Here is a 6,135-nt window from a genome sequence, read left to right as displayed (position 1 = left end):
AGGGGGGATGGTCACTGAAGGGGGGGATAGTCACTGAAGGGGGAGAGACACCACTGAAGGGAGAGAATGTTCACTGAAGAGGGGGGGGCACCACTGAAGGAGGGGAATGTTCATGGAAGGGGGAGAGACACCACTGAGGGGGGGATGTTTATTGAAGGGGGGGAGAGACACCACTGAAGGGGAGGAATGTTCACTGAAGGGGGAGAGACACCACTGAAGGGGGGGAATGTTCACTGAAGGGGGAGAGACACCACTGAAGGGGGGGAATGTTCACTGAAGGGGGGAGACACCACTGAAGGAGGAGAATGTTCACGGAAGGGAATGAGACACCACTGACAGGGGGGTGTTCATTGAAGGGGGGAAGAGACACCACTGAAGCAGGGGGGTGGTTACTGAAGGGGGAGAGACACCACTAAAGGGGAGGGATGTTCACTGAAGGGGGAAGATCACTAACGGGGGAGAAATCACAGAAAGGGGGGAATGTTCACTGAAGAGGGGGGAAACACCACTGAAGGGGGGAAGTTCACTGAATGACGGGAGAGACACCACTGAAGGGGTGGATGGTCACTGAAGGGGGAGAGACACCACTGAAGGGGGGATTGTTCACTGAAGGGGGGGCACCACTGAAGGAGGAGAATGTTTACAGAAGGGGGAGAGATACCACTGATGGGGGGTGTTCATTGAAGGGGGGGGAGACACCATTGAAGGGGGGATGGTCACTGAAGGGGGAGAGGCACCACTAAAGGGGAGGGATGATCACTGAAGTGGGGGAGAGACACCACTGAAGGGTGGAATGTTCATTTAAGGGGGAGAGACACCACTGAAAGGGGCAATGTTCACTAAAGGGGGAGAGACATCACTGAATGGGGGGGATGTTCACTGAAGGGGGGAGAGATTCCACTGAAGGGGAGTGTGATGATAGCAGGATGTGATGTCACTAGCATGTGGGCGGGGCTTAGGTCCGGTGTCTGTGTCGCAGTTAGTTTAGTACAATCAACCTGTCTGGATGTGTATTGCTATGCTCTGTAATAAAATAGAGTTGTACCATCATTGCTGTGTCCTGCATATGTCCTGCATCTCATGACATGGTGTCAGAAGTTCTGGACTACGCTTCTGTTTCTGATGATGACGATGTCAAAGTTTACCCCACCTGAGCCTTTTGACTTTTCTCAGCCTGCAGCTTGGCCCACATGGCGTCAGCGGTTTCAGCGCTTCAGGATTGCATCCAAACTGAACAAGGAGAGTGGTGAAGTACAAGTTAATTCTCTTTTATACTCTATGGGGAAAGATGTAGAGCCAGTGTTCAATGCTTTTACTTTCCAAGAAGGGGAAGAAGTTAACTTTGATATAGTTATGGATAAACTCAGTGCCCACTTTGTGCCCAAAAGAAATGTGATTCATGAGAGAGCTTGTTTTCACAAACGTAATCAGCGTGTGGGAGAATCTGTGGAGTCATTTTTGCGCAGCCTGTATGAATTAGCTGAATTCTGTGAGTTTGGTGTTGCTAAAGAAGAGCAAATCAGAGACAGAATAGTTATTGGAATTGCAGATGCTGAAGTCTCCCTGAAGCTGCAGTTAGAGCCTGATTTAACATTAGACGGGGCTATTAGGATGGCCCGCCAGAGTGAACTGGTGAAACAGCAAAGTGCTGATCTGAGGTCTGAGAGTATTGTGGATGAAGTACAACAGTCTAGGAAAATTGCTAGTGAAAGGCACAGTGTGAGCGGTAGATCTAAAGTACTGGAAAGGCCTAGAAGTGGATGGGCGCAACATGGCCGATGCACACGGTGCTACCGGGCTCATGATCAGAGTGCTATATGCCCGGCCAGAGATAAAAGATGCAGAAAATGTAACAGAATAGGCCATTTTGAAGTGGTGTGTAAAACGGAATACATTAAGGAGATGCAGGTGGACAGTGACCAGGAGGGTCAGGAAGTGTCTTTTGTGGGGTCTGTTGTGGAACGGACAAGCTCAGAGGAAGATTGGAAAGTTACCTTTACTGTAATGGGAGCCAATGTTGATTTTAAGATTGACACAGGAGCAGATATCACTGTAATGTCTTTTGCTGAATTTATGAGACTGCCTCGACAGCCCCAGCTGGCGAAGGTTACTACAAATGTTCATAGTCCTGGTGGCCGCATTGATTGTGTGGGGAAATTTCTTGCCAGCTGTGAGTACAAACAAAGGAAGTTCACCATGTGGGTGCATGTGATCCGAGGTCAGTGTGTTAACAGTTTATTGAGCAGAAAAGCAGCCTGTGACTTGGGCCTCGTGGCCAGAGTGAATGAGATCTCTGAAGATATGTTTGGCGAGTTGGGCCTACTGAGCTGCAAACCTGTCCGTATAGCACTTAAAAGTGACGCAGTCCCGTACAGTATTTCTACTCCTCGTAGAATTCCGTTCCCGCTCATGCCTCAAGTGGAGAAAGAGCTCATGCGCATGAAGTCTATGGGGGTTATTGAAGAGGTTGTTGAGGCAACTGATTGGTGTGCCCCCATTGTTCCAGTTGCAAAGAAAAACGGAAAGGTGCGCATCTGTGTGGACCTGAAAAGGTTGAATGAGGCAGTGAAGAGGGAGAGATTTGTGCTGCCGACACTGGAAGATATAGCCCCGAAGTTGGCTGGGGCGAAGTTCTTTTCCACATTAGACGCTTCTAGCGGCTTTTGGCAGATCCCCCTGGATCCAAAGTGCCGCAAACTGACTACCTTTATCACTCCGGTAGGTCGGTTCTGTTTCTGCAGACTTCCCTTTGGGATATCCTCCGCTCCTGAGATCTTTCAGAGGGAAATGAGTTCTCTCCTGAGTGGCCACGTGGGCACAGCAGTCGTCATGGACGACATTCTAGTGTATGGGTCTACAGTGGAGGAGCATGATCAGCGTTTGAGTTGTGTGCTGCAGGCTATCAAAGAGTCTGGGCTGAAGCTGAATAAAGAAAAATGTCATTTTAGGAAAACTGAATTATGCTACTTTGGGCATATCATCAACGGGGATGGCATCAAGCCGGACCCCGAGAAAATTCGGGCTATCGAACAGATGAAAAGCCCTTCTGATGTACATGAGCTGAGACAGATATTGGGCCTAGTAAATTACGTGGGCAAGTTTCTTCCAGATTTATCTACAGTTTTGCACCCTATCACAGAGTTGCTTAAGAAAGATGTTGCCTGGGTCTGGGGACCCTCACAAGAAAAAGCGTTCCTGCATGCTAAGTCCCTGCTGGGGTCTGCCCCAGTGCTGGGGTTCTACGACCCTTCAAAAAAGACTGTGGTTAGTGCTGATGCAAGCAGTTATGGGTTGGGGGCTGCACTCCTGCAGCTGAATGACAACAAACTACAGCCCATCGCCTACTGTTCCCGCACACTGACGGCTGCGGAGTCAAAATACGCTCAAATTGAGAAAGAGTGCCTGGCTGCAGTTTGGGCCTGTGAGCGCTTTCAGCGTTATCTAGTGGGTTTGGAGAAATTTAGTCTGGAAACTGACCACAAACCGCTAGTCCCTCTTATCAATTCTTATGACATCGACAAAACACCCTTGAGATGCCAGAGACTTTTAATGAGACTGCTCAGGTTCAATGTTCAGTGCATGTGCCGGGGAAGCAGCTGGTTGTGGCAGATACACTGTCCAGGCTCCCGCTGGCTGCTGCTGAAGAATCCTCTACAGAATCGGATGTAAAAGTGTATGTTGATTCAGTTCTGGCCTCTAAGTCCATTTCTTCAAGGAAACTGGAAGAGATAAAGAAAGAGACATATTTGGACACAGATCTGCAAGAAGTTATAAGGTACATAAGAGATGGCTGGCCCGAGAGCCGGGCAGCCTGGATGTCTTTAAATGCTTACCAGCCAGAGAGGTCACAGCTCACGGAGCTGGAGGGGTTGGTGCTGTTCCAAGACCGTATTGTAATTCCTGTCAGCATGAGGAAGGAGATGTTAAACAGGATTCACGATGGCCACTTAGGCATTACAAAGTGCAGAGAAAGAGCAGCTACAGCTGTGTGGTGGCCTGGGATCAGCTCCGACATTGCAAATCACGTGTCTAAATGTGCCTTTTGCCGGGAACGCCGGCCTACTCAGAGAAGGGAGCCCTTAATGTCTACTCCGCTGCCTGCGGGGCCGTGGCAGAAAATAGCTGCTGATTTGTGCGAACTGCACGGGAAAAAGTTTCTTGTTGTTATCGACTACTATTCCAGGTATTTGGAAATAGCACCCCTGAATGATATCACAAGTCAGGCCGTTATCATTCGCCTGAAGAGCTTGTTCGCCCGCTGGGGCATTCCAATGGAGCTGGTGAGTGATAATGGCATGCAGTTCGCTTCTACAGAGTTCAGTGCTTTCAGCAGGGAATATGATTTTGTACATTCCACGTCAAGTCCACATTATCCGCAGGCCAACGGAATGGCTGAAAGGGCAGTTCAAACAACAAAATTCATTCTAAAGCAATCTGAACCGTACCTAGCCCTCTTGTCATACAGGGCGACGCCCATTCAAGCCACCGGGTTTAGCCCGGCACAGCTGATGCTAGGACGCCAGATTCGCACCACTTTACCCTCAGTGGGTGTCTTCAAGCCGCCTGGCCCTGTTCCTCGGGACGAAGTCCTTAGGAGGGATGAAGAGGCCAAAAAGGGTTATCGTTTCTTCTACGACAGGAGACATTCTGTCAGGCCTTTACAGGAACTGAAAGCGGGCCAAAGTGTCAGAATTAAACTGGATGATGAGAAGAAATGGAAGACGCCTGCTACGGTAGTGGGCCGCTCTCCAGAACCAAGGTCTTACGCAGTCCTTACAGAGGGAGGGACGGTTACACGCCGTAACCGAAGACATCTTCAGCCTGTACCTGAGAGTCTGGAACCGGATACCTCAGTACCACCGCCGGTGGGATCTCCTGTTCTAAGAGAGGTGCCTTCCCCTCAGCAAGATCATAGCGGGGATATATCTTTGCCTCCAGCAGACTCTTGTTCACCATCTTCTGTATCAGAGGACAGTTCATGCAAAGTTACATCAAGCGGAAGAGTGGTGAGGCTTCCGGCCCGATACAGGGACTGACTTTAGCTAGAACAGTGACCGGAAGTATGGGCAGAATAATCCCATGGTCACTGTGGACTAGGGTAGTCTACCCCGATGTCCAAGTCAGGATGTAATTTATTTGTTCATGTTTTCTAATCTATCTGTTTCTATAATGTTCTAAAACAAAATGTTGTTGTATACCCTGTTGGTGTACCTTGTTATTTAATATATGCAAATGTATGCTTTGCCTTTGAAAAAGGGGAAGATGTGATGATAGCAGGATGTGATGTCACTAGCATGTGGGCGGGGCTTAGGTCCGGTGTCTGTGTCGCAGTTAGTTTAGTACAATCAACCTGTCTGGATGTGTATTGCTATGCTCTGTAATAAAATAGAGTTGTACCATCATTGCTGTGTCCTGCATATGTCCTGCATCTCATGACAGGGAGAAACACCACTGAAGAGGGGGGGGGGTGTTTACTGAAGGGGAAGAGACACCACTGAAAGGAGAAATGTTCACAGAAAGGTAGAGACACCAATGAAGGGGGGGACCCCACTGAAATAGGAGAATGTTCACAGACGGGGGAGAGACACCACTGAAGGGGGGATGGTCACTGAAGTAGGGGAAACACCACTAAAGGGGAGGGGATGTTGACTGAAGGGGGGAATGTTCATTTAAGGGGGAGAGACACCACTGAAGGGGGGAATGTTCACTGAAGGTGGAGAGACACCACTGAATGGGGGGGATGTTCACTGAAAGGGGGGAGATACACCACTGAAGGGGGGGAATATTCACTGAAGGGGGAGAAACACCACTGAAGGGGGGGGGTGTTTACTGAAGGGGGAGAGACACCACTGAAGGGGGGGGATTGTTCACTGAAAGGAGGAAGGCACCACTGAAGGAGGAGAATGTTCACAGAAGGGGGAGAGACACCACTGGCGGGGGGTGTTCATTGAAGTGGGGGAGAGACACCACTGAAGGGGGGATGGTCACTGAAGGGGGAGAGACACCACTAAAGGGGGGAATGTTCACTGAAGGGGGAGAGACACCACTGAAGGGGGGGATCACTATTGAAGGGGGGCAATGTCCACTGAAGGGGGAGAGAGATCACTAAAGGGGAGGGGAGACCACTCAGTAGGC

This window comes from Bombina bombina, chromosome 2 (genome assembly GCF_027579735.1).
Source record: "Bombina bombina isolate aBomBom1 chromosome 2, aBomBom1.pri, whole genome shotgun sequence".
In the NCBI taxonomy this organism is placed as follows: domain Eukaryota; kingdom Metazoa; phylum Chordata; class Amphibia; order Anura; family Bombinatoridae; genus Bombina; species Bombina bombina.
The sequence above is the reverse complement of the archived record's forward strand: the minus strand, read 5'-3'. Positions refer to the sequence as shown.